This window comes from Schistocerca gregaria, chromosome 3 (assembly GCF_023897955.1).
Source record: "Schistocerca gregaria isolate iqSchGreg1 chromosome 3, iqSchGreg1.2, whole genome shotgun sequence".
Lineage (NCBI taxonomy): Eukaryota > Metazoa > Arthropoda > Insecta > Orthoptera > Acrididae > Schistocerca > Schistocerca gregaria.
In genome coordinates, this window is record NC_064922.1 from 314,004,341 (window position 1) to 314,030,023 (window position 25,683).

At 45.0% G+C, this 25,683-nt stretch overlaps 53 non-coding genes across 53 annotated transcripts; 35 read left to right on the forward strand and 18 right to left on the reverse strand.

Annotated features, from left to right (window-relative positions):
* Nucleotides 1-128: 128 nt before the first annotated feature.
* On the reverse strand, nt 129-200 carry Trnaa-cgc (transfer RNA alanine (anticodon CGC)). Its single transcript has one exon. It is a non-coding gene; the product is annotated as a tRNA-Ala (tRNA).
* A 118-nt stretch (nt 201-318) lies between these two features.
* Nucleotides 319-390, forward strand: Trnaw-cca (transfer RNA tryptophan (anticodon CCA)). The gene has a single exon. It is a non-coding gene; the product is annotated as a tRNA-Trp (tRNA).
* Nucleotides 391-707: 317 nt separating this feature from the next.
* On the forward strand, nt 708-779 carry Trnac-gca (transfer RNA cysteine (anticodon GCA)). The gene has a single exon. It is a non-coding gene; the product is annotated as a tRNA-Cys (tRNA).
* Nucleotides 780-1,061: 282 nt separating this feature from the next.
* Nucleotides 1,062-1,133, reverse strand: Trnaa-cgc (transfer RNA alanine (anticodon CGC)). Its single transcript has one exon. It is a non-coding gene; the product is annotated as a tRNA-Ala (tRNA).
* Nucleotides 1,134-1,251: 118 nt separating this feature from the next.
* Nucleotides 1,252-1,323, forward strand: Trnaw-cca (transfer RNA tryptophan (anticodon CCA)). Its single transcript has one exon. It is a non-coding gene; the product is annotated as a tRNA-Trp (tRNA).
* A 317-nt stretch (nt 1,324-1,640) lies between these two features.
* Nucleotides 1,641-1,712, forward strand: Trnac-gca (transfer RNA cysteine (anticodon GCA)). Its single transcript has one exon. It is a non-coding gene; the product is annotated as a tRNA-Cys (tRNA).
* Nucleotides 1,713-1,994: 282 nt separating this feature from the next.
* Trnaa-cgc (transfer RNA alanine (anticodon CGC)) lies at nt 1,995-2,066 on the reverse strand. The gene has a single exon. It is a non-coding gene; the product is annotated as a tRNA-Ala (tRNA).
* Nucleotides 2,067-2,184: 118 nt separating this feature from the next.
* Nucleotides 2,185-2,256, forward strand: Trnaw-cca (transfer RNA tryptophan (anticodon CCA)). The gene has a single exon. It is a non-coding gene; the product is annotated as a tRNA-Trp (tRNA).
* A 317-nt stretch (nt 2,257-2,573) lies between these two features.
* On the forward strand, nt 2,574-2,645 carry Trnac-gca (transfer RNA cysteine (anticodon GCA)). The gene has a single exon. It is a non-coding gene; the product is annotated as a tRNA-Cys (tRNA).
* A 282-nt stretch (nt 2,646-2,927) lies between these two features.
* Trnaa-cgc (transfer RNA alanine (anticodon CGC)) lies at nt 2,928-2,999 on the reverse strand. The gene has a single exon. It is a non-coding gene; the product is annotated as a tRNA-Ala (tRNA).
* Nucleotides 3,000-3,117: 118 nt separating this feature from the next.
* Nucleotides 3,118-3,189, forward strand: Trnaw-cca (transfer RNA tryptophan (anticodon CCA)). The gene has a single exon. It is a non-coding gene; the product is annotated as a tRNA-Trp (tRNA).
* A 317-nt stretch (nt 3,190-3,506) lies between these two features.
* On the forward strand, nt 3,507-3,578 carry Trnac-gca (transfer RNA cysteine (anticodon GCA)). The gene has a single exon. It is a non-coding gene; the product is annotated as a tRNA-Cys (tRNA).
* Nucleotides 3,579-3,860: 282 nt separating this feature from the next.
* Nucleotides 3,861-3,932, reverse strand: Trnaa-cgc (transfer RNA alanine (anticodon CGC)). Its single transcript has one exon. It is a non-coding gene; the product is annotated as a tRNA-Ala (tRNA).
* Nucleotides 3,933-4,050: 118 nt separating this feature from the next.
* Nucleotides 4,051-4,122, forward strand: Trnaw-cca (transfer RNA tryptophan (anticodon CCA)). Its single transcript has one exon. It is a non-coding gene; the product is annotated as a tRNA-Trp (tRNA).
* A 317-nt stretch (nt 4,123-4,439) lies between these two features.
* On the forward strand, nt 4,440-4,511 carry Trnac-gca (transfer RNA cysteine (anticodon GCA)). Its single transcript has one exon. It is a non-coding gene; the product is annotated as a tRNA-Cys (tRNA).
* Nucleotides 4,512-4,793: 282 nt separating this feature from the next.
* Nucleotides 4,794-4,865, reverse strand: Trnaa-cgc (transfer RNA alanine (anticodon CGC)). Its single transcript has one exon. It is a non-coding gene; the product is annotated as a tRNA-Ala (tRNA).
* Nucleotides 4,866-4,983: 118 nt separating this feature from the next.
* On the forward strand, nt 4,984-5,055 carry Trnaw-cca (transfer RNA tryptophan (anticodon CCA)). The gene has a single exon. It is a non-coding gene; the product is annotated as a tRNA-Trp (tRNA).
* Nucleotides 5,056-5,372: 317 nt separating this feature from the next.
* On the forward strand, nt 5,373-5,444 carry Trnac-gca (transfer RNA cysteine (anticodon GCA)). Its single transcript has one exon. It is a non-coding gene; the product is annotated as a tRNA-Cys (tRNA).
* Nucleotides 5,445-5,726: 282 nt separating this feature from the next.
* Trnaa-cgc (transfer RNA alanine (anticodon CGC)) lies at nt 5,727-5,798 on the reverse strand. The gene has a single exon. It is a non-coding gene; the product is annotated as a tRNA-Ala (tRNA).
* A 118-nt stretch (nt 5,799-5,916) lies between these two features.
* Trnaw-cca (transfer RNA tryptophan (anticodon CCA)) lies at nt 5,917-5,988 on the forward strand. Its single transcript has one exon. It is a non-coding gene; the product is annotated as a tRNA-Trp (tRNA).
* A 317-nt stretch (nt 5,989-6,305) lies between these two features.
* Trnac-gca (transfer RNA cysteine (anticodon GCA)) lies at nt 6,306-6,377 on the forward strand. Its single transcript has one exon. It is a non-coding gene; the product is annotated as a tRNA-Cys (tRNA).
* Nucleotides 6,378-6,659: 282 nt separating this feature from the next.
* On the reverse strand, nt 6,660-6,731 carry Trnaa-cgc (transfer RNA alanine (anticodon CGC)). Its single transcript has one exon. It is a non-coding gene; the product is annotated as a tRNA-Ala (tRNA).
* A 118-nt stretch (nt 6,732-6,849) lies between these two features.
* On the forward strand, nt 6,850-6,921 carry Trnaw-cca (transfer RNA tryptophan (anticodon CCA)). Its single transcript has one exon. It is a non-coding gene; the product is annotated as a tRNA-Trp (tRNA).
* Nucleotides 6,922-7,238: 317 nt separating this feature from the next.
* Trnac-gca (transfer RNA cysteine (anticodon GCA)) lies at nt 7,239-7,310 on the forward strand. The gene has a single exon. It is a non-coding gene; the product is annotated as a tRNA-Cys (tRNA).
* Nucleotides 7,311-7,592: 282 nt separating this feature from the next.
* Trnaa-cgc (transfer RNA alanine (anticodon CGC)) lies at nt 7,593-7,664 on the reverse strand. The gene has a single exon. It is a non-coding gene; the product is annotated as a tRNA-Ala (tRNA).
* A 118-nt stretch (nt 7,665-7,782) lies between these two features.
* Nucleotides 7,783-7,854, forward strand: Trnaw-cca (transfer RNA tryptophan (anticodon CCA)). Its single transcript has one exon. It is a non-coding gene; the product is annotated as a tRNA-Trp (tRNA).
* A 317-nt stretch (nt 7,855-8,171) lies between these two features.
* On the forward strand, nt 8,172-8,243 carry Trnac-gca (transfer RNA cysteine (anticodon GCA)). The gene has a single exon. It is a non-coding gene; the product is annotated as a tRNA-Cys (tRNA).
* Nucleotides 8,244-8,525: 282 nt separating this feature from the next.
* Nucleotides 8,526-8,597, reverse strand: Trnaa-cgc (transfer RNA alanine (anticodon CGC)). The gene has a single exon. It is a non-coding gene; the product is annotated as a tRNA-Ala (tRNA).
* Nucleotides 8,598-8,715: 118 nt separating this feature from the next.
* Trnaw-cca (transfer RNA tryptophan (anticodon CCA)) lies at nt 8,716-8,787 on the forward strand. Its single transcript has one exon. It is a non-coding gene; the product is annotated as a tRNA-Trp (tRNA).
* A 317-nt stretch (nt 8,788-9,104) lies between these two features.
* Nucleotides 9,105-9,176, forward strand: Trnac-gca (transfer RNA cysteine (anticodon GCA)). The gene has a single exon. It is a non-coding gene; the product is annotated as a tRNA-Cys (tRNA).
* Nucleotides 9,177-9,458: 282 nt separating this feature from the next.
* Trnaa-cgc (transfer RNA alanine (anticodon CGC)) lies at nt 9,459-9,530 on the reverse strand. The gene has a single exon. It is a non-coding gene; the product is annotated as a tRNA-Ala (tRNA).
* Nucleotides 9,531-9,648: 118 nt separating this feature from the next.
* Nucleotides 9,649-9,720, forward strand: Trnaw-cca (transfer RNA tryptophan (anticodon CCA)). Its single transcript has one exon. It is a non-coding gene; the product is annotated as a tRNA-Trp (tRNA).
* Nucleotides 9,721-10,037: 317 nt separating this feature from the next.
* Trnac-gca (transfer RNA cysteine (anticodon GCA)) lies at nt 10,038-10,109 on the forward strand. Its single transcript has one exon. It is a non-coding gene; the product is annotated as a tRNA-Cys (tRNA).
* Nucleotides 10,110-10,391: 282 nt separating this feature from the next.
* On the reverse strand, nt 10,392-10,463 carry Trnaa-cgc (transfer RNA alanine (anticodon CGC)). Its single transcript has one exon. It is a non-coding gene; the product is annotated as a tRNA-Ala (tRNA).
* A 118-nt stretch (nt 10,464-10,581) lies between these two features.
* On the forward strand, nt 10,582-10,653 carry Trnaw-cca (transfer RNA tryptophan (anticodon CCA)). Its single transcript has one exon. It is a non-coding gene; the product is annotated as a tRNA-Trp (tRNA).
* Nucleotides 10,654-10,970: 317 nt separating this feature from the next.
* Nucleotides 10,971-11,042, forward strand: Trnac-gca (transfer RNA cysteine (anticodon GCA)). The gene has a single exon. It is a non-coding gene; the product is annotated as a tRNA-Cys (tRNA).
* A 282-nt stretch (nt 11,043-11,324) lies between these two features.
* Nucleotides 11,325-11,396, reverse strand: Trnaa-cgc (transfer RNA alanine (anticodon CGC)). Its single transcript has one exon. It is a non-coding gene; the product is annotated as a tRNA-Ala (tRNA).
* A 118-nt stretch (nt 11,397-11,514) lies between these two features.
* Trnaw-cca (transfer RNA tryptophan (anticodon CCA)) lies at nt 11,515-11,586 on the forward strand. The gene has a single exon. It is a non-coding gene; the product is annotated as a tRNA-Trp (tRNA).
* Nucleotides 11,587-11,903: 317 nt separating this feature from the next.
* On the forward strand, nt 11,904-11,975 carry Trnac-gca (transfer RNA cysteine (anticodon GCA)). Its single transcript has one exon. It is a non-coding gene; the product is annotated as a tRNA-Cys (tRNA).
* A 282-nt stretch (nt 11,976-12,257) lies between these two features.
* On the reverse strand, nt 12,258-12,329 carry Trnaa-cgc (transfer RNA alanine (anticodon CGC)). Its single transcript has one exon. It is a non-coding gene; the product is annotated as a tRNA-Ala (tRNA).
* A 118-nt stretch (nt 12,330-12,447) lies between these two features.
* Trnaw-cca (transfer RNA tryptophan (anticodon CCA)) lies at nt 12,448-12,519 on the forward strand. Its single transcript has one exon. It is a non-coding gene; the product is annotated as a tRNA-Trp (tRNA).
* A 317-nt stretch (nt 12,520-12,836) lies between these two features.
* On the forward strand, nt 12,837-12,908 carry Trnac-gca (transfer RNA cysteine (anticodon GCA)). Its single transcript has one exon. It is a non-coding gene; the product is annotated as a tRNA-Cys (tRNA).
* Nucleotides 12,909-13,191: 283 nt separating this feature from the next.
* On the reverse strand, nt 13,192-13,263 carry Trnaa-cgc (transfer RNA alanine (anticodon CGC)). Its single transcript has one exon. It is a non-coding gene; the product is annotated as a tRNA-Ala (tRNA).
* A 118-nt stretch (nt 13,264-13,381) lies between these two features.
* Trnaw-cca (transfer RNA tryptophan (anticodon CCA)) lies at nt 13,382-13,453 on the forward strand. Its single transcript has one exon. It is a non-coding gene; the product is annotated as a tRNA-Trp (tRNA).
* Nucleotides 13,454-13,770: 317 nt separating this feature from the next.
* Nucleotides 13,771-13,842, forward strand: Trnac-gca (transfer RNA cysteine (anticodon GCA)). Its single transcript has one exon. It is a non-coding gene; the product is annotated as a tRNA-Cys (tRNA).
* A 5,997-nt stretch (nt 13,843-19,839) lies between these two features.
* Trnaa-cgc (transfer RNA alanine (anticodon CGC)) lies at nt 19,840-19,911 on the reverse strand. The gene has a single exon. It is a non-coding gene; the product is annotated as a tRNA-Ala (tRNA).
* A 118-nt stretch (nt 19,912-20,029) lies between these two features.
* Nucleotides 20,030-20,101, forward strand: Trnaw-cca (transfer RNA tryptophan (anticodon CCA)). The gene has a single exon. It is a non-coding gene; the product is annotated as a tRNA-Trp (tRNA).
* Nucleotides 20,102-20,418: 317 nt separating this feature from the next.
* On the forward strand, nt 20,419-20,490 carry Trnac-gca (transfer RNA cysteine (anticodon GCA)). The gene has a single exon. It is a non-coding gene; the product is annotated as a tRNA-Cys (tRNA).
* A 282-nt stretch (nt 20,491-20,772) lies between these two features.
* Trnaa-cgc (transfer RNA alanine (anticodon CGC)) lies at nt 20,773-20,844 on the reverse strand. Its single transcript has one exon. It is a non-coding gene; the product is annotated as a tRNA-Ala (tRNA).
* A 118-nt stretch (nt 20,845-20,962) lies between these two features.
* Trnaw-cca (transfer RNA tryptophan (anticodon CCA)) lies at nt 20,963-21,034 on the forward strand. Its single transcript has one exon. It is a non-coding gene; the product is annotated as a tRNA-Trp (tRNA).
* Nucleotides 21,035-21,351: 317 nt separating this feature from the next.
* On the forward strand, nt 21,352-21,423 carry Trnac-gca (transfer RNA cysteine (anticodon GCA)). The gene has a single exon. It is a non-coding gene; the product is annotated as a tRNA-Cys (tRNA).
* Nucleotides 21,424-21,705: 282 nt separating this feature from the next.
* Trnaa-cgc (transfer RNA alanine (anticodon CGC)) lies at nt 21,706-21,777 on the reverse strand. The gene has a single exon. It is a non-coding gene; the product is annotated as a tRNA-Ala (tRNA).
* A 118-nt stretch (nt 21,778-21,895) lies between these two features.
* Nucleotides 21,896-21,967, forward strand: Trnaw-cca (transfer RNA tryptophan (anticodon CCA)). The gene has a single exon. It is a non-coding gene; the product is annotated as a tRNA-Trp (tRNA).
* The last annotated feature ends 3,716 nt before the right edge of the window (nt 21,968-25,683 follow it).

Below are 25,683 nucleotides of genomic sequence, written 5' to 3' on the forward strand. Positions count from 1 at the left end.
CGTCCTCCCGCTATGGCGTCGAACTGTAAGAAATCCACTTGCTTGGGGAAGAATCTTGTACGCTGAATTTGACAGAATATGGTGCTAGGCAAAAGTTTTCATATACTGCTGCACGGAGAAACAAAAATTGGAGGAGCTGGGATTTGAACCCAGGACTTTCTGCATGCGAAGCAGACACTCTACCACTGAGTTACACCCCCGCCAGAGCAAGTACATCTGGGAAGAGTCTCTCGTGGATCCTACTGTCATTATTTCTTAGGTTTGAACGGTACAGTAAGTGTTCGAGGAACCTATTCATGATAAGAGCTTAGCAGCGTCGACTCCGTGGCGCAACGGTAGCGCGTCTGACTCCAGATCAGAAGGTTGCGTGTTCAAATCACGTCGGGGTCACAGTGAAATTTTCGTTTACGGAAGCCATGGACGAGTATGTCAATTTAATCAGATACCAAACGATTACAGAGAACGGACGAACAGAACCTGCTTGAAAAAAGCTACTAGTGAATTTTCGCATTCTGACATTAAGGTGAAGGCGCCGACTCGCACTTTCTCCAGGCGCGAAGTGTCTAATATTTTTGTTATTTATATCGTTTAACGCTAATATATAACTGAGAGATAATGATTACGCAATATTTTGCTCGATTAGACGTCTTTAGCCAGACAGAGTATAATAATTTTCCTTAAGTTATGGGGATAGAAAGTTTGTGAAAGGGGGTATAGCTCAGTCGTAGAGCATTCGACTGCAGATCGAGAGGTCCCCGGTTCAATCCCGGGTGCCCCCTTCATTTTTCAGTATCTTGAAAAAACAAATAACGATTGTCGCATTTAGTTGCAAATACATGTTTGAAATGATTGAGATGCACTCCGCACGCCATACCGAAGGCTTTGGAGCAACATTTCAATGGGGGGATCGCAGGCCAGGGTCTTGCAGGTCATCGTCCTCCCGCTATGGCGTCGAACTGTAAGAAATCCACTTGCTTGGGGAAGAATCTTGTACGCTGAATTTGATAGAATATGGTGCTAGGCAGAAGTTTTCATATACTGCTGCACGGAGAAACAAAAATTGGAGGAGCTGGGATTTGAACCCAGGACTTTCTGCAAGCGAAGCAGACACTCTACCACTGAGTTACACCCCCGCCAGAGCAAGTACATCTGGGAAGAGTCTCTCGTGGATCCTACTGTCATTATTTCTTAGGTTTGAACGGTACAGTAAGTGTTCGAGGAACCTATTCATGATAAGAGCTTAGCAGCGTCGACTCCGTGGCGCAACGGTAGCGCGTCTGACTCCAGATCAGAAGGTTGCGTGTTCAAATCACGTCGGGGTCACAGTGAAATTTTCGTTTACGGAAGCCATGGACGAGTATGTCAATTTAATCAGATACCAAACGATTACAGAGAACGGACGAACAGAACCTGCTTGAAAAAAGCTACTAGTGAATTTTCGCATTCTGACATTAAGGTGAAGGCGCCGACTCGCACTTTCTCCAGGCGCGAAGTGTCTAATATTTTTGTTATTTATATCGTTTAACGCTAATATATAACTGAGAGATAATGATTACGCAATATTTTGCTCGATTAGACGTCTTTAGCCAGACAGAGTATAATACTTTTCCTTAAGTTATGGGGATAGAAAGTTTGTGAAAGGGGGTATAGCTCAGTCGTAGAGCATTCGACTGCAGATCGAGAGGTCCCCGGTTCAATCCCGGGTGCCCCCTTCATTTTTCAGTATCTTGAAAAAACAAATAACGATTGTCACATTTAGTTGCAAATACATGTTTGAAATGATTGAGATGCACTCCGCACGCCATACCGAAGGCTTTGGAGCAACATTTCAATGGGGGGATCGCAGGCCAGGGTCTTGCAGGTCATCGTCCTCCCGCTATGGCGTCGAACTGTAAGAAATCCACTTGCTTGGGGAAGAATCTTGTACGCTGAATTTGATAGAATATGGTGCTAGGCAAAAGTTTTCATATACTGCTGCACGGAGAAACAAAAATTGGAGGAGCTGGGATTTGAACCCAGGACTTTCTGCATGCGAAGCAGACACTCTACCACTGAGTTACACCCCCGCCAGAGCAAGTACATTTGGGAAGAGTCTCTCGTGGATCCTACTGTCATTATTTCTTAGGTTTGAACGGTACAGTAAGTGTTCGAGGAACCTATTCATGATAAGAGCTTAGCAGCGTCGACTCCGTGGCGCAACGGTAGCGCGTCTGACTCCAGATCAGAAGGTTGCGTGTTCAAATCACGTCGGGGTCACAGTGAAATTTTCGTTTACGGAAGCCATGGACGAGTATGTCAATTTAATCAGATACCAAACGATTACAGAGAACGGACGAACAGAACCTGCTTGAAAAAAGCTACTAGTGAATTTTCGCATTCTGACATTAAGGTGAAGGCGCCGACTCGCACTTTCTCCAGGCGCGAAGTGTCTAATATTTTTGTTATTTATATCGTTTAACGCTAATATATAACTGAGAGATAATGATTACGCAATATTTTGCTCGATTAGACGTCTTTAGCCAGACAGAGTATAATAATTTTCCTTAAGTTATGGGGATAGAAAGTTTGTGAAAGGGGGTATAGCTCAGTCGTAGAGCATTCGACTGCAGATCGAGAGGTCCCCGGTTCAATCCCGGGTGCCCCCTTCATTTTTCAGTATCTTGAAAAAACAAATAACGATTGTCGCATTTAGTTGCAAATACATGTTTGAAATGATTGAGATGCACTCCGCACGCCATACCGAAGGCTTTGGAGCAACATTTCAATGGGGGGATCGCAGGCCAGGGTCTTGCAGGTCATCGTCCTCCCGCTATGGCGTCGAACTGTAAGAAATCCACTTGCTTGGGGAAGAATCTTGTACGCTGAATTTGATAGAATATGGTGCTAGGCAAAAGTTTTCATATACTGCTGCACGGAGAAACAAAAATTGGAGGAGCTGGGATTTGAACCCAGGACTTTCTGCATGCGAAGCAGACACTCTACCACTGAGTTACACCCCCGCCAGAGCAAGTACATCTGGGAAGAGTCTCTCGTGGATCCTACTGTAATTATTTCTTAGGTTTGAACGGTACAGTAAGTGTTCGAGGAACCTATTCATGATAAGAGCTTAGCAGCGTCGACTCCGTGGCGCAACGGTAGCGCGTCTGACTCCAGATCAGAAGGTTGCGTGTTCAAATCACGTCGGGGTCACAGTGAAATTTTCGTTTACGGAAGCCATGGACGAGTATGTCAATTTAATCAGATACCAAACGATTACAGAGAACGGACGAACAGAACCTGCTTGAAAAAAGCTACTAGTGAATTTTCGCATTCTGACATTAAGGTGAAGGCGCCGACTCGAACTTTCTCCAGGCGCGAAGTGTCTAATATTTTTGTTATTTATATCGTTTAACGCTAATATATAACTGAGAGATAATGATTACGCAATATTTTGCTCGATTAGACGTCTTTAGCCAGACAGAGTATAATAATTTTCCTTAAGTTATTGGGATAGAAAGTTTGTGAAAGGGGGTATAGCTCAGTCGTAGAGCATTCGACTGCAGATCGAGAGGTCCCCGGTTCAATCCCGGGTGCCCCCTTCATTTTTCAGTATCTTGAAAAAACAAATAACGATTGTCGCATTTAGTTGCAAATACATGTTTGAAATGATTGAGATGCACTCCGCATGCCATACCGAAGGCTTTGGAGCAACATTTCAATGGGGGGATCGCAGGCCAGGGTCTTGCAGGTCATCGTCCTCCCGCTATGGCGTCGAACTGTAAGAAATCCACTTGCTTGGGGAAGAATCTTGTACGCTGAATTTGATAGAATATGGTGCTAGGCAAAAGTTTTCATATACTGCTGCACGGAGAAACAAAAATTGGAGGAGCTGGGATTTGAACCCAGGACTTTCTGCATGCGAAGCAGACACTCTACCACTGAGTTACACCCCCGCCAGAGCAAGTACATCTGGGAAGAGTCTCTCGTGGATCCTACTGTCATTATTTCTTAGGTTTGAACGGTACAGTAAGTGTTCGAGGAACCTATTCATGATAAGAGCTTAGCAGCGTCGACTCCGTGGCGCAACGGTAGCGCGTCTGACTCCAGATCAGAAGGTTGCGTGTTCAAATCACGTCGGGGTCACAGTGAAATTTTCGTTTACGGAAGCCATGGACGAGTATGTCAATTTAATCAGATACCAAACGATTACAGAGAACGGACGAACAGAACCTGCTTGAAAAAAGCTACTAGTGAATTTTCGCATTCTGACATTAAGGTGAAGGCGCCGACTCGAACTTTCTCCAGGCGCGAAGTGTCTAATATTTTTGTTATTTATATCGTTTAACGCTAATATATAACTGAGAGATAATGATTACGCAATATTTTGCTCGATTAGACGTCTTTAGCCAGACAGAGTATAATAATTTTCCTTAAGTTATGGGGATAGAAAGTTTGTGAAAGGGGGTATAGCTCAGTCGTAGAGCATTCGACTGCAGATCGAGAGGTCCCCGGTTCAATCCCGGGTGCCCCCTTCATTTTTCAGTATCTTGAAAAAACAAATAACGATTGTCGCATTTAGTTGCAAATACATGTTTGAAATGATTGAGATGCACTCCGCACGCCATACCGAAGGCTTTGGAGCAACATTTCAATGGGGGGATCGCAGGCCAGGGTCTTGCAGGTCATCGTCCTCCCGCTATGGCGTCGAACTGTAAGAAATCCACTTGCTTGGGGAAGAATCTTGTACGCTGAATTTGATAGAATATGGTGCTAGGCAAAAGTTTTCATATACTGCTGCACGGAGAAACAAAAATTGGAGGAGCTGGGATTTGAACCCAGGACTTTCTGCATGCGAAGCAGACACTCTACCACTGAGTTACACCCCCGCCAGAGCAAGTACATCTGGGAAGAGTCTGTCGTGGATCCTACTGTCATTATTTCTTAGGTTTGAACGGTACAGTAAGTGTTCGAGGAACCTATTCATGATAAGAGCTTAGCAGCGTCGACTCCGTGGCGCAACGGTAACGCGTCTGACTCCAGATCAGAAGGTTGCGTGTTCAAATCACGTCGGGGTCACAGTGAAATTTTCGTTTACGGAAGCCATGGACGAGTATGTCAATTTAATCAGATACCAAACGATTACAGAGAACGGACGAACAGAACCTGCTTGAAAAAAGCTACTAGTGAATTTTCGCATTCTGACATTAAGGTGAAGGCGCCGACTCGCACTTTCTCCAGGCGCGAAGTGTCTAATATTTTTGTTATTTATATCGTTTAACGCTAATATATAACTGAGAGATAATGATTACGCAATATTTTGCTCGATTAGACGTCTTTAGCCAGACAGAGTATAATAATTTTCCTTAAGTTATGGGGATAGAAAGTTTGTGAAAGGGGGTATAGCTCAGTCGTAGAGCATTCGACTGCAAATCGAGAGGTCCTCGGTTCAATCCCGGGTGCCCCCTTCATTTTTCAGTATCTTGAAAAAACAAATAACGATTGTCGCATTTAGTTGCAAATACATGTTTGAAATGATTGAGATGCACTCCGCACGCCATACCGAAGGCTTTGGAGCAACATTTCAATGGGGGGATCGCAGGCCAGGGTCTTGCAGGTCATCGTCCTCCCGCTATGGCGTCGAACTGTAAGAAATCCACTTGCTTGGGGAAGAATCTTGTACGCTGAATTTGATAGAATATGGTGCTAGGCAAAAGTTTTCATATACTGCTGCACGGAGAAACAAAAATTGGAGGAGCTGGGATTTGAACCCAGGACTTTCTGCATGCGAAGCAGACACTCTACCACTGAGTTACACCCCCGCCAGAGCAAGTACATCTGGGAAGAGTCTCTCGTGGATCCTACTGTCATTATTTCTTAGGTTTGAACGGTACAGTAAGTGTTCGAGGAACCTATTCATGATAAGAGCTTAGCAGCGTCGACTCCGTGGCGCAACGGTAGCGCGTCTGACTCCAGATCAGAAGGTTGCGTGTTCAAATCACGTCGGGGTCACAGTGAAATTTTCGATTACGGAAGCCATGGACGAGTATGTCAATTTAATCAGATACCAAACGATTACAGAGAACGGACGAACAGAACCTGCTTGAAAAAAGCTACTAGTGAATTTTCGCATTCTGACATTAAGGTGAAGGCGCCGACTCGAACTTTCTCCAGGCGCGAAGTGTCTAATATTTTTGTTATTTATATCGTTTAACGCTAATATATAACTGAGAGATAATGATTACGCAATATTTTGCTCGATTAGACGTCTTTAGCCAGACAGAGTATAATAATTTTCCTTAAGTTATTGGGATAGAAAGTTTGTGAAAGGGGGTATAGCTCAGTCGTAGAGCATTCGACTGCAGATCGAGAGGTCCCCGGTTCAATCCCGGGTGCCCCCTTCATTTTTCAGTATCTTGAAAAAACAAATAACGATTGTCGCATTTAGTTGCAAATACATGTTTGAAATGATTGAGATGCACTCCGCATGCCATACCGAAGGCTTTGGAGCAACATTTCAATGGGGGGATCGCAGGCCAGGGTCTTGCAGGTCATCGTCCTCCCGCTATGGCGTCGAACTGTAAGAAATCCACTTGCTTGGGGAAGAATCTTGTACGCTGAATTTGATAGAATATGGTGCTAGGCAAAAGTTTTCATATACTGCTGCACGGAGAAACAAAAATTGGAGGAGCTGGGATTTGAACCCAGGACTTTCTGCATGCGAAGCAGACACTCTACCACTGAGTTACACCCCCGCCAGAGCAAGTACATCTGGGAAGAGTCTCTCGTGGATCCTACTGTCATTATTTCTTAGGTTTGAACGGTACAGTAAGTGTTCGAGGAACCTATTCATGATAAGAGCTTAGCAGCGTCGACTCCGTGGCGCAACGGTAGCGCGTCTGACTCCAGATCAGAAGGTTGCGTGTTCAAATCACGTCGGGGTCACAGTGAAATTTTCGTTTACGGAAGCCATGGACGAGTATGTCAATTTAATCAGATACCAAACGATTACAGAGAACGGACGAACAGAACCTGCTTGAAAAAAGCTACTAGTGAATTTTCGCATTCTGACATTAAGGTGAAGGCGCCGACTCGAACTTTCTCCAGGCGCGAAGTGTCTAATATTTTTGTTATTTATATCGTTTAACGCTAATATATAACTGAGAGATAATGATTACGCAATATTTTGCTCGATTAGACGTCTTTAGCCAGACAGAGTATAATAATTTTCCTTAAGTTATGGGGATAGAAAGTTTGTGAAAGGGGGTATAGCTCAGTCGTAGAGCATTCGACTGCAGATCGAGAGGTCCCCGGTTCAATCCCGGGTGCCCCCTTCATTTTTCAGTATCTTGAAAAAACAAATAACGATTGTCGCATTTAGTTGCAAATACATGTTTGAAATGATTGAGATGCACTCCGCACGCCATACCGAAGGCTTTGGAGCAACATTTCAATGGGGGGATCGCAGGCCAGGGTCTTGCAGGTCATCGTCCTCCCGCTATGGCGTCGAACTGTAAGAAATCCACTTGCTTGGGGAAGAATCTTGTACGCTGAATTTGATAGAATATGGTGCTAGGCAAAAGTTTTCATATACTGCTGCACGGAGAAACAAAAATTGGAGGAGCTGGGATTTGAACCCAGGACTTTCTGCATGCGAAGCAGACACTCTACCACTGAGTTACACCCCCGCCAGAGCAAGTACATCTGGGAAGAGTCTGTCGTGGATCCTACTGTCATTATTTCTTAGGTTTGAACGGTACAGTAAGTGTTCGAGGAACCTATTCATGATAAGAGCTTAGCAGCGTCGACTCCGTGGCGCAACGGTAACGCGTCTGACTCCAGATCAGAAGGTTGCGTGTTCAAATCACGTCGGGGTCACAGTGAAATTTTCGTTTACGGAAGCCATGGACGAGTATGTCAATTTAATCAGATACCAAACGATTACAGAGAACGGACGAACAGAACCTGCTTGAAAAAAGCTACTAGTGAATTTTCGCATTCTGACATTAAGGTGAAGGCGCCGACTCGCACTTTCTCCAGGCGCGAAGTGTCTAATATTTTTGTTATTTATATCGTTTAACGCTAATATATAACTGAGAGATAATGATTACGCAATATTTTGCTCGATTAGACGTCTTTAGCCAGACAGAGTATAATAATTTTCCTTAAGTTATGGGGATAGAAAGTTTGTGAAAGGGGGTATAGCTCAGTCGTAGAGCATTCGACTGCAAATCGAGAGGTCCTCGGTTCAATCCCGGGTGCCCCCTTCATTTTTCAGTATCTTGAAAAAACAAATAACGATTGTCGCATTTAGTTGCAAATACATGTTTGAAATGATTGAGATGCACTCCGCACGCCATACCGAAGGCTTTGGAGCAACATTTCAATGGGGGGATCGCAGGCCAGGGTCTTGCAGGTCATCGTCCTCCCGCTATGGCGTCGAACTGTAAGAAATCCACTTGCTTGGGGAAGAATCTTGTACGCTGAATTTGATAGAATATGGTGCTAGGCAAAAGTTTTCATATACTGCTGCACGGAGAAACAAAAATTGGAGGAGCTGGGATTTGAACCCAGGACTTTCTGCATGCGAAGCAGACACTCTACCACTGAGTTACACCCCCGCCAGAGCAAGTACATCTGGGAAGAGTCTCTCGTGGATCCTACTGTCATTATTTCTTAGGTTTGAACGGTACAGTAAGTGTTCGAGGAACCTATTCATGATAAGAGCTTAGCAGCGTCGACTCCGTGGCGCAACGGTAGCGCGTCTGACTCCAGATCAGAAGGTTGCGTGTTCAAATCACGTCGGGGTCACAGTGAAATTTTCGATTACGGAAGCCATGGACGAGTATGTCAATTTAATCAGATACCAAACGATTACAGAGAACGGACGAACAGAACCTGCTTGAAAAAAGCTACTAGTGAATTTTCGCATTCTGACATTAAGGTGAAGGCGCCGACTCGAACTTTCTCCAGGCGCGAAGTGTCTAATATTTTTGTTATTTATATCGTTTAACGCTAATATATAACTGAGAGATAATGATTACGCAATATTTTGCTCGATTAGACGTCTTTAGCCAGACAGAGTATAATAATTGTCCTTAAGTTATGGGGATAGAAAGTTTGTGAAAGGGGGTATAGCTCAGTCGTAGAGCATTCGACTGCAGATCGAGAGGTCCCCGGTTCAATCCCGGGTGCCCCCTTCTTTTTTCAGTATCTTGAAAAAACAAAGGACGATTGTCGCATTTAGTTGCAAATACATGTTTGAAATGATTGAGATGCACTCCGCACGCCATACCGAAGGCTTTGGAGCAACATTTCAATGGGGGGATCGCAGGCCAGGGTCTTGCAGGTCATCGTCCTCCCGCTATGGCGTCGAACTGTAAGAAATCCACTTGCTTGGGGAAGAATCTTGTACGCTGAATTTGATAGAATATGGTGCTAGGCAAAAGTTATCTTATACTGCTGCACGGAGAAACAAAAATTGGAGGAGCTGGGATTTGAACCCAGGACTTTCTGCATGCGAAGCAGACACTCTACCACTGAGTTACACCACCGCCAGAGCAAGTACATCTGGGAAGAGTCTCTCGTGGATCCTACTGTCATTATTTCTTAGGTTTGAACGGTACAGTAAGTGTTCGAGGAACCTATTCATGATAAGAGCTTAGCAGCGTCGACTCCGTGGCGCAACGGTAGCGCGTCTGACTCCAGATCAGAAGGTTGCGTGTTCAAATCACGTCGGGCTCACAGTGAAATTTTCGTTTACGGAAGCCATGGACGAGTATGTCAATTTAATCAGATACCAAACGATTACAGAGAACGGACGAACAGAACCTGCTTGAAAAAAGCTACTAGTGAATTTTCGCATTCTGACATTAAGGTGAAGGCGCCGACTCGCACTTTCTCCAGGCGCGAAGTGTCTAATATTTTTGTTATTTATATCGTTTAACGCTAATATATAACTGAGAGATAATGATTACGCAATATTTTGCTCGATTAGACGTCTTTAGCCAGACAGAGTATAATAATTTTCCTTAAGTTATGGGGATAGAAAGTTTGTGAAAGGGGGTATAGCTCAGTCGTAGAGCATTCGACTGCAGATCGAGAGGTCCCCGGTTCAATCCCGGGTGCCCCCTTCATTTTTCAGTATCTTGAAAAAACAAATAACGATTGTCGCATTTAGTTGCAAATACATGTTTGAAATGATTGAGATGCACTCCGCACGCCATACCGAAGGCTTTGGAGCAACATTTCAATGGGGGGATCGCAGGCCAGGGTCTTGCAGGTCATCGTCCTCCCGCTATGGCGTCGAACTGTAAGAAATCCACTTGCTTGGGGAAGAATCTTGTACGCTGAATTTGATAGAATATGGTGCTAGGCAGAAGTTTTCATATACTGCTGCACGGAGAAACAAAAATTGGAGGAGCTGGGATTTGAACCCAGGACTTTCTGCAAGCGAAGCAGACACTCTACCACTGAGTTACACCCCCGCCAGAGCAAGTACATCTGGGAAGAGTCTCTCGTGGATCCTACTGTCATTATTTCTTAGGTTTGAACGGTACAGTAAGTGTTCGAGGAACCTATTCATGATAAGAGCTTAGCAGCGTCGACTCCGTGGCGCAACGGTAGCGCGTCTGACTCCAGATCAGAAGGTTGCGTGTTCAAATCACGTCGGGGTCACAGTGAAATTTTCGTTTACGGAAGCCATGGACGAGTATGTCAATTTAATCAGATACCAAACGATTACAGAGAACGGACGAACAGAACCTGCTTGAAAAAAGCTACTAGTGAATTTTCGCATTCTGACATTAAGGTGAAGGCGCCGACTCGCACTTTCTCCAGGCGCGAAGTGTCTAATATTTTTGTTATTTATATCGTTTAACGCTAATATATAACTGAGAGATAATGATTACGCAATATTTTGCTCGATTAGACGTCTTTAGCCAGACAGAGTATAATAATTTTCCTTAAGTTATGGGGATAGAAAGTTTGTGAAAGGGGGTATAGCTCAGTCGTAGAGCATTCGACTGCAAATCGAGAGGTCCTCGGTTCAATCCCGGGTGCCCCCTTCATTTTTCAGTATCTTGAAAAAACAAATAACGATTGTCGCATTTAGTTGCAAATACATGTTTGAAATGATTGAGATGCACTCCGCACGCCATACCGAAGGCTTTGGAGCAACATTTCAATGGGGGGATCGCAGGCCAGGGTCTTGCAGGTCATCGTCCTCCCGCTATGGCGTCGAACTGTAAGAAATCCACTTGCTTGGGGAAGAATCTTGTACGCTGAATTTGATAGAATATGGTGCTAGGCAAAAGTTTTCATATACTGCTGCACGGAGAAACAAAAATTGGAGGAGCTGGGATTTGAACCCAGGACTTTCTGCATGCGAAGCAGACACTCTACCACTGAGTTACACCCCCGCCAGAGCAAGTACATCTGGGAAGAGTCTCTCGTGGATCCTACTGTCATTATTTCTTAGGTTTGAACGGTACAGTAAGTGTTCGAGGAACCTATTCATGATAAGAGCTTAGCAGCGTCGACTCCGTGGCGCAACGGTAGCGCGTCTGACTCCAGATCAGAAGGTTGCGTGTTCAAATCACGTCGGGGTCACAGTGAAATTTTCGATTACGGAAGCCATGGACGAGTATGTCAATTTAATCAGATACCAAACGATTACAGAGAACGGACGAACAGAACCTGCTTGAAAAAAGCTACTAGTGAATTTTCGCATTCTGACATTAAGGTGAAGGCGCCGACTCGAACTTTCTCCAGGCGCGAAGTGTCTAATATTTTTGTTATTTATATCGTTTAACGCTAATATATAACTGAGAGATAATGATTACGCAATATTTTGCTCGATTAGACGTCTTTAGCCAGACAGAGTATAATAATTGTCCTTAAGTTATGGGGATAGAAAGTTTGTGAAAGGGGGTATAGCTCAGTCGTAGAGCATTCGACTGCAGATCGAGAGGTCCCCGGTTCAATCCCGGGTGCCCCCTTCTTTTTTCAGTATCTTGAAAAAACAAAGGACGATTGTCGCATTTAGTTGCAAATACATGTTTGAAATGATTGAGATGCACTCCGCACGCCATACCGAAGGCTTTGGAGCAACATTTCAATGGGGGGATCGCAGGCCAGGGTCTTGCAGGTCATCGTCCTCCCGCTATGGCGTCGAACTGTAAGAAATCCACTTGCTTGGGGAAGAATCTTGTACGCTGAATTTGATAGAATATGGTGCTAGGCAAAAGTTATCATATACTGCTGCACGGAGAAACAAAAATTGGAGGAGCTGGGATTTGAACCCAGGACTTTCTGCATGCGAAGCAGACACTCTACCACTGAGTTACACCACCGCCAGAGCAAGTACATCTGGGAAGAGTCTCTCGTGGATCCTACTGTCATTATTTCTTAGGTTTGAACGGTACAGTAAGTGTTCGAGGAACCTATTCATGATAAGAGCTTAGCAGCGTCGACTCCGTGGCGCAACGGTAGCGCGTCTGACTCCAGATCAGAAGGTTGCGTGTTCAAATCACGTCGGGCTCACAGTGAAATTTTCGTTTACGGAAGCCATGGACGAGTATGTCAATTTAATCAGATACCAAACGATTACAGAGAACGGACGAACAGAACCTGCTTGAAAAAAGCTACTAGTGAATTTTCGCATTCTGACATTAAGGTGAAGGCGCCGACTCGCACTTTCTCCAGGCGCGAAGTGTCTAATATTTTTGTTATTTATATCGTTTAACGCTAATATATAACTGAGAGATAATGATTACGCAATATTTTGCTCGATTAGACGTCTTTAGCCAGACAGAGTATAATAATTTTCCTTAAGTTATGGGGATAGAAAGTTTGTGAAAGGGGGTATAGCTCAGTCGTAGAGCATTCGACTGCAGATCGAGAGGTCCCCGGTTCAATCCCGGGTGCCCCCCTTCATTTTTCAGTATCTTGAAAAAACAAATAACGATTGTCGCATTTAGTTGCAAATACATGTTTGAAATGATTGAGATGCACTCCGCACGCCATACCGAAGGCTTTGGAGCAACATTTCAATGGGGGGATCGCAGGCCAGGGTCTTGCAGGTCATCGTCCTCCCGCTATGGCGTCGAACTGTAAGAAATCCACTTGCTTGGGGAAGAATCTTGTACGCTGAATTTGATAGAATATGGTGCTAGGCAAAAGTTTTCATATACTGCTGCACGGAGAAACAAAAATTGGAGGAGCTGGGATTTGAACCCAGGACTTTCTGCATGCGAAGCAGACACTCTACCACTGAGTTACACCCCCGCCAGAGCAAGTACATCTGGGAAGAGTCTCTCGTGGATCCTACTGTCATTATTTCTTAGGTTTGAACGGTACAGTAAGTGTTCGAGGAACCTATTCATGATAAGAGCTTAGCAGCGTCGACTCCGTGGCGCAACGGTAGCGCGTCTGACTCCAGATCAGAAGGTTGCGTGTTCAAATCACGTCGGGGTCACAGTGAAATTTTCGTTTACGGAAGCCATGGACGAGTATGTCAATTTAATCAGATACCAAACGATTACAGAGAACGGACGAACAGAACCTGCTTGAAAAAAGCTACTAGTGAATTTTCGCATTCTGACATTAAGGTGAAGGCGCCGACTCGCACTTTCTCCAGGCGCGAAGTGTCTAATATTTTTGTTATTTATATCGTTTAACGCTAATATATAACTGAGAGATAATGATTACGCAATATTTTGCTCGATTAGACGTCTTTAGCCAGACAGAGTATAATAATTTTCCTTAAGTTATGGGGATAGAAAGTTTGTGAAAGGGGGTACAGCTCAGTCGTAGAGCATTCGACTGCAGATCGAGAGGTCCCCGGTTCAATCCCGGGTGCCCCCTTCATTTTTCAGTATCTTGAAAAAACAAATAACGATTGTCGCATTTAGTTGCAAATACATGTTTGAAATGATTGAGATGCACTCCGCACGCCATACCGAAGGCTTTGGAGCAACATTTCATTACCGCTTGCGACGCGGCAGCGTGCGGACGTTCGGAGCGCTCAGTGTCACTTGCTTGTTTACGTTGTATTTGTGCTTTCTGTTTCACGTGATTGTGCGTGGTTGTGTGTTCGTGTCGTTGTTTGAAGTATTTGCTGTATGCAGTTAGCCCATTTGGGTTAATTTGCAAAATGGTTCCCACGATTCCAAGGAAAAATACCCTGCAGTTCGAGTTTGACAAGGCTACACGATCAGTTCAGCCAAGTTCACTGGAAGTTCATGAATGGATCGTCGATACAATAGGCATAACCACTGATCAAGTTCACACTGCCTACTACGACCTGGATTTATACTGCTTCTTCGTGAAGCTTCTGAATCCCCTCTTACTGGAACGTCTTTTGCAGAAACATGGCGGCGGCGTCGATTTCCGGCATCGCGACGGCACTGTGAGTACTGTCAAAATTACTAACGCTGATGTCGAGATCTCCAACGTTCGTATTTACAACCTGCCCCCTGAAGTAGACAACTGTTTCTTAAAAGATGTGCTCACTAAATATGGCGAGGTGCGTAACATTCGACTTGAAAAGTGGTCCAGGCAACATAAGTTGCAATGTTTTTCTGGTATCAGATCGGTTGAGATGCAAGTCAAAGTCAACATCCCATCGCATGTATTTGTTTGTGGTTATAAGGTGCAGGTTACCTATTCCGGACAAGCTTCTACGTGTTTTATCTGCAATGAAAGTGGTCATTTACGGCAAAATTGCCCTAAAAGGGTGACCGTCTTAAAGCCTACTTTCCAGCAACGTAAGAGACTCACTTTAGCTGATTTAGTGACAGGTACTCAATTAACAAGTACTGGGCCGTCCCCCTCCAGTGATACTGTGACTGTACATGAAAAACCTTTTGAAGAAGAGTTCCCTGCTATTCCTCTTGCGACGGGCGGGGATCAGAACCCTCTCACCCGTCCCGTCACTGCGGTAGCGTCCAAGAGACGTCGAACGTGCGACAGTAGTAGTTCCGATGAAGGCGTCTCCGTACCGGTAACACCTGCCACACTTGATATCAAACAACCGGCAGGAGACACTGAGCTTTCGCATGACGCTCTACCAGAATCAAGCGTTGAAGTTGATACTTCTTCGCCCGCTGACGGTAGTGCTACGCCCCAGGTTGGTTGTTGCTTACCATCCGCGTCTATCGCGTCGGCTCTCCAACCGACCGATATTGAACCTCAGCACGTTGCCCACAGTTACGTCGGCGGGGTGTGCCCAAGTTCACAACTCGTATCACAGCAATGCGACACTGACAACAAACACGCTTACGAGTGTGTCAACACAGAGCGAGATCTCAGCCTTGCTTGTCAACAACCTGACCGAGAGAGTGTTTCCACACAATCCCAACGTGTGGCCAAACAAGAACTTAGCGTGTCTCTGGAAGGGTTAACCGGCGAGACGCAACTGCACGTTGCTGTCGCAGGGCAACCTGCACAGGAGACCTGTGTAGATTCTCCGATGCCACTTTCTGCGGAAAAAGTCGCCAGTGGCGGGAGGAACAAAAAGAAATTCCAACCGAACTTGAATGTACCACGCAGCAAACACAAACAGCAAGCCCTCTCGGATGCAAACGATGGTGATGGCCACTCTCCACCAGCTGTTTCACGAATGGACTGGTTTGCTGGAGACGATGATCACGTTAATTTAAAGTAGCTCCGTAAACTACATGGCACAAGCGTACAAGTTCCTGAGTGTTAATGTAAACAGGATCACGTCTGATTTGAAACTTGCAGTCTTTAGGCAGTTCGTATATGAGTCTGCCGCTGATGTACTTCTATTGCAGGAATTCCTTCTTTCAGATCTGGTCATTCCCGGTTTCCACTGTATTACCAATGTTGCTTTCGAGCTTAGCACTGGTACAGCCATTCTCGTGCGTGAGGGCATCCCCGTCTCGGACGTTGAAACACTGGAGTCAGGGCGTGGCATATGCTGCAAAATATTCGGCGTCACGCTCGTGAACCTATACGCGCCCTCCGGGAGTGACCACAGGTTCGCAAGGACCGAGTTCTTTAAAGACGAACTAATTTACTTGCTTCGTAAAAATCCGACTGCCCTTGTATTAGGCGGAGATTTTAACTGTGTTGTGCATCAAAAAGATCAGAGGCCAAATTTTAACTATTGTAAGGAGCTTCATGATCTGGTTTTACGAATGAATCTCCAGGATACGTGGGAAGTCCTTCACCCTACCCTTGTGAAATTTACATACTTCACTTCCACCTCGAGTAGCCGCCTCGACAGAATATATGTGTCTTCTCAGCTCGGAGAACATGTTGTTGATTCAGAGGTCATTCCCGTCCCATGTAGCGATCACTGCGCCTACGCAACCGTCATACAACTGGACAGACAACCCACCAAACGATTCAGAGGTCACTGGATGTTGAACTTTTCCCACCTTCAGGACGCCGATCTCGAGGAACTTGTCACACGAACTTGGACTTTTTGTCTTCGCTCTGTCAATATGTACCGTACGAAAGTAGAGTGGTGGACGTCCTTTGCTAAACCAAAGTTGCGACGGTATTTAATTTCGTACTGTAATACGCAATCGAGGGATGCAAAGAAGACCACGGAATTTTATTATTCAATTTTAAGGGAGCTCTACGACAAATCTGGCGTCAATAATATTTACACTGCTCAAATAAAGCAAATCAAGGCTAAGATGCTCAGTATCAAACGTAAACAACTAGAAGGGTTAAAAATCAAGTCCAAAGTCAACTCTTTGGTTCAATCTGAGACAACTTCCATGTACCATCTTATTAAGCATCAGACCAACCGTAGACGCTTATTTATAGACGAACTGGCAACTAATAACGGGGAAATTCTCACTCGGCAACCTGACATAGTCACGGCAATTCAGAGATATTATCACGGCCTGTATTCGGACTACCCAACCAATGATGACTTGACTGCTACTGTACTCCAATTCATGGACACGTCCGTTACTGCGGATGATAATCGTGACTTTCTGGCTCCGTTTAGTGTCGAGGAGACTTTAGAACTTATTGTTAAGTCGCCCGCTAACAAAGCCCCAGGACTGGACGGCCTACCCAAGGAGTTTTACCTTCGGTATTGGGATGTAATTGGTGTTACATTTACAGAAATTTTAAATGAAATCATTGCCGGGGCGCCTGTTCCTAATGCGATGAAGGAGGGTAAAATTGTCCTTGTTCCCAAACGCAAAGGGTGTAAGCGATTTGATAATCTGCGCCCGCTCACCCTGCTTAATTTTGACTACAAAACTATAGCCAGAGCTGTTAACGCCCGAATGTCGCCGCTCCTTCACAAAGTTGTCTGGCGGCACCAGGCCTGCGTGCCAGGACGGAATGCCATGTCTGCGATGTCTGAAATTAGGGACCTAATCTCCATTGCCTCAGTCACCAACCTGAATTGTGCCCTGCTATTTCTAGACTTTCATAAAGCCTTTGATCATGTGAACCACCGCTATCTTTTTCACATACTGGACAAAATAGGACTCGAGGAAGGGGCATTAAAAGTCCTTCGCAATTTGACATCTGGCATATCGGCGAGGATACAAGTCAATGGACAGCTGACGCAACCAATATCCATTCAGCGGGGTGTCCCCCAGGGCAGTCCACTCTCTATGTCACTTTTTGTGCTGTCACTGGAACCCTTCCTTCGGTCTCTTTATCACCATTTGTCAGGTGTGTCAATGTCAGGTCACACATTCATCGTCCGTGCATACGCTGACGATGTTGCCGTTCTGTTACGCAGTGACGACGAGGTGGTCCGTATTAAACGGGCGATCGACCAGTATAGTGCAGTGTCTGGAGCACAACTAAGTGACCAGAAATGTAAAGTGCTCGATCTCAAGGGTTTTGAGAGCTTAACTATACCGTGGGCGCATCTTGTGGAATCTCACAAACTACTAGGAATCACCTTGAATAGATGCCCTCTGAAAATGGCGGCCTCCAATTGGAAGTCAGTGACGCATCTGATACAGGGTACCATTATCGAATGTCGCTGGCGTGCTGTGAACATTATAGAAAAAATTAGGATTCTCAATACCTACGTCTTCTCCAAGGCGTATTATGTTGCACAGTTTTTTCCCATTCCCAAGCTTCAGGCCAGAAAGATCATGCAGGTTGCCAATCAATACATCTGGAAGGGAACCATATTTAAATTGTCCTCCGATACACTAGCCAAGTCGAGAACTACTGGTGGGCTTGAGTTGGTTAACATCGCCGGGAAGGCAATGGCCTTGTACGTCAAGCGGACCACGACTTTACTGCATGACAGCCACTGCACTGTTACTCAAAAGTTGTACCTCACAGTGCGTCCAGCGAGTGTGCGACCTCCTATTGACGTTGGAAGAATCCACTACAAATTGAAACACATCAGGGAATTTTTCCTTCATGTTAGTTATACAGATGTTGGTGTTCTACGGCGCCGACCACTGTCAACTCGCGACTTGCAACGTGAGTGGGAAAAGTCGGCGACCCCAAATACAATAGAACGGAAGTATCCGACTACTGACTGGAAAACGGTGTGGGCCAACATCAGCTTGAAAGTACACTCTTCGGATGTTGCTTCAACTTGGTACAGGGTGGTAAATAACACAATTGCCACTAATGAAAAACTACATGCAATTGGGTTAAGTGACACAAATCTCTGCCTCTGTTGTGGACTCGTCGATTCTCTGATCCATCGGTTTACCTGCGGGGGCCATGCACTGAATTGGCGATGGGTCAAGAAAAGGATTGCGGTACTGTCAAGGAGCGCGGAAGACAATCTGCAACTGGATATCCTACTGCGTCCCGACAAAAAGTTTTATCCAGCCACGAAAAACAATACAGTAATGTGGATCCTAGGGCACTACGTCAACTACATCGTTAATGTTCGTGGAAAAGACGATTATATTAGTTTTCTGACCTACATGGAGCTGGCATACTGGAAGATTCAATGTGTCACTAACAGTAAAAAATTATTCGGAAACATGATGGACATCACCTTTGAAAAACATGGCATAGGATGACCACATTGGATGATCGAAGCCAATCAAGAGGAAATCTATTCAGTTTTATTCTATTTTTCTTAAGTTACACTTTCTGTTATACCTGGTCAGTTTACTTCTTTTCATTAGTCTCCTTATACTTGTTTGCTTATTCGTGTCAATTTCACACCTCTAACGGAAGAGCAAAGTATTTCGATATGGATCAAAACACACAACTGACACACGAAAAAGAAGAAATGTTCCTTTCCAAATGTGTCAGCACTATATACCTCGGAGCAGAGGAGAAACAACTATAAAAATATTAATACTATAACAAAAAAAATATATGTATAAAAACTGTCTGCTTGGAGAAGTGACTCAGGGATGGGCAGGGGGAGCCATCGTGGACAGGCCTCGGGATTCGACCCCTGCCCGCTTTGTCTCCACCTGCACGGAACTGACCACTCACCAATTCTTTTACACAAGAGTCAGGAAAAAAAAGGAAAAAAATAGCTTAAAAAAAGAAAAAAAAGTGGTAGAGAAAAAAAGAAAAAAAAAAAAGTCGTAGAGCATTCGACTGCAGATCGAGAGGTCCCCGGTTCAATCCCGGGTGCCCCCTTCATTTTTCAGTATCTTGAAAAAACAAATAACGATTGTCGCATTTAGTTGCAAATACATGTTTGAAATGATTGAGATGCACTCCGCACGCCATACCGAAGGCTTTGGAGCAACATTTCAATGGGGGGATCGCAGGCCAGGGTCTTGCAGGTCATCGTCCTCCCGCTATGGCGTCGAACTGTAAGAAATCCACTTGCTTGGGGAAGAATCTTGTACGCTGAATTTGATAGAATATGGTGCTAGGCAAAAGTTTTCATATACTGCTGCACGGAGAAACAAAAATTGGAGGAGCTGGGATTTGAACCCAGGACTTTCTGCATGCGAAGCAGACACTCTACCACTGAGTTACACCCCCGCCAGAGCAAGTACATCTGGGAAGAGTCTCTCGTGGATCCTACTGTCATTATTTCTTAGGTTTGAACGGTACAGTAAGTGTTCGAGGAACCTATTCATGATAAGAGCTTAGCAGCGTCGACTCCGTGGCGCAACGGTAGCGCGTCTGACTCCAGATCAGAAGGTTGCGTGTTCAAATCACGTCGGGGTCACAGTGAAATTTTCGTTTACGGAAGCCATGGACGAGTATGTCAATTTAATCAGATACCAAACGATTACAGAGAACGGACGAACAGAACCTGCTTGAAAAAAGCTACTAGTGAATTTTCGCATTCTGACATTAAGGTGAAGGCGCCGACTCGAACTTTCTCCAGGCGCGAAGTGTCTAATATTTTTGTTATTTATATCGTTTAACGCTAATATATAACTGAGAGATAATGATTACGCAATATTTTGCTCGATTAGACGTCTTTAGCCAGACAGAGTATAATAATTTTCCTTAAGTTATGGGGATAGAAAGTTTGTGAAAGGGGGTATAGCTCAGTCGTAGAGCATTCGACTGCAGATCGAGAGGTCCCCGGTTCAATCCCGGGTGCCCCCTTCATTTTTCAGTATCTTGAAAAAACAAATAACGATTGTCGCATTTAGTTGCAAATACATGTTTGAAATGATTGAGATGCACTCCGCACGCCATACCGAAGGCTTTGGAGCAACATTTCAATGGGGGGATCGCAGGCCAGGGTCTTGCAGGTCATCGTCCTCCCGCTATGGCGTCGAACTGTAAGAAATCCACTTGCTTGGGGAAGAATCTTGTACGCTGAATTTGATAGAATATGGTGCTAGGCAAAAGTTTTCATATACTGCTGCATGGAGAAACAAAAATTGGAGGAGCTGGGATTTGAACCCAGGACTTTCTGCATGCGAAGCAGACACTCTACCACTGAGTTACACCCCCGCCAGAGCAAGTACATCTGGGAAGAGTCTCTCGTGGATCCTACTGTCATTATTTCTTAGGTTTGAACGGTACAGTAAGTGTTCGAGGAACCTATTCATGATAAGAGCTTAGCAGCGTCGACTCCGTGGCGCAACGGTTGCGCGTCTGACTCCAGATCAGAAGGTTGCGTGTTCAAATCACGTCGGGGTCACAGTGAAATTTTCGTTTACGGAAGCCATGGACGACTATGTCAATTTAATCAGATACCAAACGATTACAGAGAACGGACGAACAGAACCTGCTTGAAAAAAGCTACTAGTGAATTTTCGCATTCTGACATTAAGGTGAAGGCGCCGACTCGCACTTTCTCCAGGCGCGAAGTGTCTAATATTTTTGTTATTTATATCGTTTAACGCTAATATATAACTGAGAGATAATGATTACGCAATATTTTGCTCGATTAGACGTCTTTAGCCAGACAGAGTATAATAATTTTCCTTAAGTTATGGGGATAGAAAGTTTGTGAAAGGGGGTATAGCTCAGTCGTAGAGCATTCGACTGCAGGTCGAGAGGTCCCCGGTTCAATGCCGGGTGCCCCCTTCATTTTTCAGTATCTTGAAAAAACAAATAACGATTGTCGCATTTAGTTGCAAATACATGTTTGAAATGATTGAGATGCACTCCGCATGCCATACCGAAGGCTTTGGAGCAACATTTCAATGGGGGGATCGCAGGCCAGGGTCTTGCAGGTCATCGTCCTCCCGCTATGGCGTCGAACTGTAAGAAATCCAATTGCTTGGGGAAGAATCTTGTACGCTGAATTTGATAGAATATGGTGCTAGGCAAAAGTTTTCATATACTGCTGCACGGAGAAACAAAAATTGGAGGAGCAGGGATTTGAACCCAGGACTTTCTGCATGCGAAGCAGACACTCTACCACTGAGTTACACCCCCGCCAGAGCAAGTACATCTGGGAAGAGTCTCTCGTGGATCCTACTGTCATTATTTCTTAGGTTTGAACGGTACAGTAAGTGTTCGAGGAACCTATTCATGATAAGAGCTTAGCAGCGTCGACTCCGTGGCGCAACGGTAGCGCGTCTGACTCCAGATCAGAAGGTTGCGTGTTCAAATCACGTCGGGGTCACAGTGAAATTTTCGTTTACGGAAGCCATGGACGAGTATGTCAATTTAATCAGATACCAAACGATTACAGAGAACGGACGAACAGAACCTGCTTGAAAAAAGCTACTAGTGAATTTTCGCATTCTGACATTAAGGTGAAGGCGCCGACTCGCACTTTCTCCAGGCGCGAAGTGTCTAATATTTTTGTTATTTATATCGTTTAACGCTAATATATAACTGAGAGATAATGATTACGCAATATTTTGCTCGATTAGACGTCTTTAGCCAGACAGAGTATAATAATTTTCCTTAAGTTATGGGGATAGAAAGTTTGTGAAAGGGGGTATAGCTCAGTCAGTTGCGAGTCAGCCGCCGAGCGGGACGGACGTGTGGCGGAGCTGGACGTCTGGCTGTAGTAAACACAGGCTGAGTCGCTGCGTTTGAGGTTAGTGGTGCTGCTAAGCCGCTATTCGTGTTGCACTTGTATTCATGAAGTTCTAGAATGAATAGGTCGAATTATTTGAGGAAAGACACAATCATGTTTACTTTCGATCGAAATTTCGCTCGACCTAAAGCATTTGAAATTAAAGCATGGTTTATCGAAAAAGTATTGATTAACGGTGATGATGTTGTCGGAGTTTATCTCTCGTTTGTGACAAATGCTGTGTATCTGAAGATGAAAAGTCCAGAATTATGTAGTTCCATTGTGGATCGTTGCGGAGGTAGCGTGAAGTTTAATCATTCTGATGGGAATGTGAGTGACGTTGCTGTTAGTCATGCTGGGTACGGGATTCGTACGATCAGAGTGTTTGAGCTCCCTTTTGAAATTCCGCCCGAAGAACTTAATGTTGCCCTTCGGCCTTATGGCAGAATTATTTCCAATGTGGCAGAAAGGTGGTCTGAAGCTCATATGTTTCCTGTCTTGAACGGCGTAAGGCAAATTAAGATTGAATTACAGAAGCATGTCCCCTCTTATCTTAATATTTGTGGGTATCGTGCTTTGATTATCTATGATGGGCAACCGCGGACTTGCGCTTTATGCAATTCCACGGAACACATTCGTGCAGAATGTTCACGGAGGCGTGTCCCGCAGTTACCGCGTGACGAGATGCCGCGTTCCGGCCCTGTTGTTGGTATGAAGTTGTCATACGCTGCCGCTGCTGACTTCCGCAGCCGAGGCGAGTCGGTGCCGCCTGTGCGCGGGGAGCCTGCTGCCTCGCGGGCGGTTGTCGATGATACTCCGGCTTCAAGCTCTAGATTTGCGGATGGTCTGCCGATCAGCTCCGCGCCCCTCGAATCTATGCCGACGCCAACTTTTTCCAACTCTCCCACTGTGGTTGCTCGTTCTTCCGCGGACTCGGCCGAAGATCCCCAAATACCCGCAACGGAGGTTTCCTTGCGTCGTCAGGATTCCCACCAACGTGAGGATATTGCCACTAGCTTCCGAGGAGTGGACGCTCCAGGCATCCACTCTGCGGGAACTATGAACGAAGATAGCAATCTGGACATTGGTTTCACGTTGGCGCCCACGGAAGACACTTGCGTCAAGGAAACCACAACGAGCGATAGTGTAGAATTGGAGACTGAGTTGCTACCAGTGGGAGCCATGGAAAAAGATGCGCCTCCTTCTGCCGTTGTGGAATGCGATACGCGGACTTTTGTCCGAAAAAAGGAACAGGCGACGTCAGACGTATCATCCGGTACTTCTCCTGACAGGTCGCAAACTTCATCTCCTGCTAGATCGCCGAAGAGATCTTCGAAGAAAGGCAAGAAGAGGAGATTGGCACACAAAACAGCAGAGAGTTTAGCTCCTGCATTGCGGGAAAAGTTAAAACATTTAAGGGATAATGAACGACTACGAGAACAATGCCCAGTAGCACGAGTTAACGAGTGTACTGAAGCGGAGATGAGTCGTGCCGATGCAGATGATCTTCAACAACAACCTCGCGCACCGCTTGGCGTCGCAGGTTTGCAGACCGGCACTACTATGGATTTAGACCGAACTGTCTCAGGAAAAGGACTTGATTGGGCCGATGCCCAAGAAGATCGCACCGACCACGGAATGGAGATGGACCTGACACATGCTAGTGGCATTTAATTTTTTTTTTTTTTTTTTAATGTCTATTTTTCTTTCTGACAGATAGAATGGAATGGTACAGACGTGACTCTGCATGGGGTATACTTCATTAGCCAATTTCTTTTACCTGCACCTATGCCAACGGAACTGACATATAATGTGACCACGATCAATATAAATCGGATTCGCAGTGAAACGAAAGTCGCTTCTTTAAAAGATTTCCTTTACCAGTCGGATACTGATATAGCCCTCCTACAGGAATTTAATGTCCACAACTTTTATGTTCCAGGTTTTCAAGAGATTTTAAATATTGCACCGGAAGCCACATGTGGGACTGCGATCCTTGTCAAAGATGGTATTGATGTGAAGGATATCTGTCTGTTAGAAAATGGGAGGGGCATCAGTTGTAAAATTTTTACTACTACTGTTTTAAATGTATATGTCCCCTCTGGTAACAACGCTAGAGATGATAGGGCTAATTTTTTTAAGAACGATATGGTCTATTTACTTAAGGGGAATCCGGCGGAAGCTTTAATCGGTGGTGACTTTAATTGTGTACTTCACAAAAAGGATCAGCGACCAAATTTTAACTTCTCCAGGGAACTGGTGGCTTTGGTGACAAACATGAAGTGGACAGACGTGTGGGAAAGCAAATACCCCACGTTAGTCAAATTTACGTACATCAGTAGTCGCTCGCAAAGCAGAATAGACAGAATATACGTCACAGCAAACCTGGAAAATAAAATCAGTAGTATCGAAGTAATTCCCACTACCTTTTCGGACCATCTCGCAGTGAAATGCAGCATTCGGTTTCAGAAGCAAGGAACGTATTGGGGTCGCCCCTTATGGAAGCTGAATACCCATATGTTGTTCGAGGGTGCCCTATCAAGAACAGTAGCGGAGGTATGGCAGGCTGCTCTACGTATGCGCCATAAATACAGCTCTCGCCTTGCGTGGTGGACCTCATGTGCTAAAAAGAAATTGAGATCATCCCTAATAGCTTACGGGAGGGAGCGAGCGATGTGGTCTCGCAATACCGTTGAATTTTACTATACATGCTTAAGGGAACTATCAGCTCAGCAGATGACTGATGAGGTTTTCATTGAAATAAAGAAGATCAAGGCTCACCTCATAAGTCTCAAGCGACAACAGCTGGAGGGTTTAAAAATTAAATCTCGTGTCCCGACAACGGTGGAGGACGAAAACGCATCGCTGTACCACTTACTCGAACATGAAAGAAATAGAAGACGAGCGTTTATTGCTTGTCTTAGAGTGGGCGATAACCGGGTGCTGACGGAACACTCTGACATTTTAAATGCAGTTTATGGATTTTATCGTACGTTATATACTGATACCCGGTATAATCTAGACTGTGTGAACGATTTGCTACGAACTACAGGTATCGACAACGTTATCAATGACGAGGACAATGTGTCCCTTACCACTGCGATCACATGTGAGGAGGTGTTTGATATACTTAAATATTCGCCTACCCGTAAGTCCCCAGGGCCTGATGGCTTGCCTGTAGAGTTTTATTGTAAATTTTGGCCTCTCATCGGTAATCAATTCACAGAAGTGATAAATGAAGTGTTGCAAGGTGTTACTGTTCCACGCGAGTTCAAAGAAAGCGTAACTGTGCTAATACCAAAGGGAAGGAACGC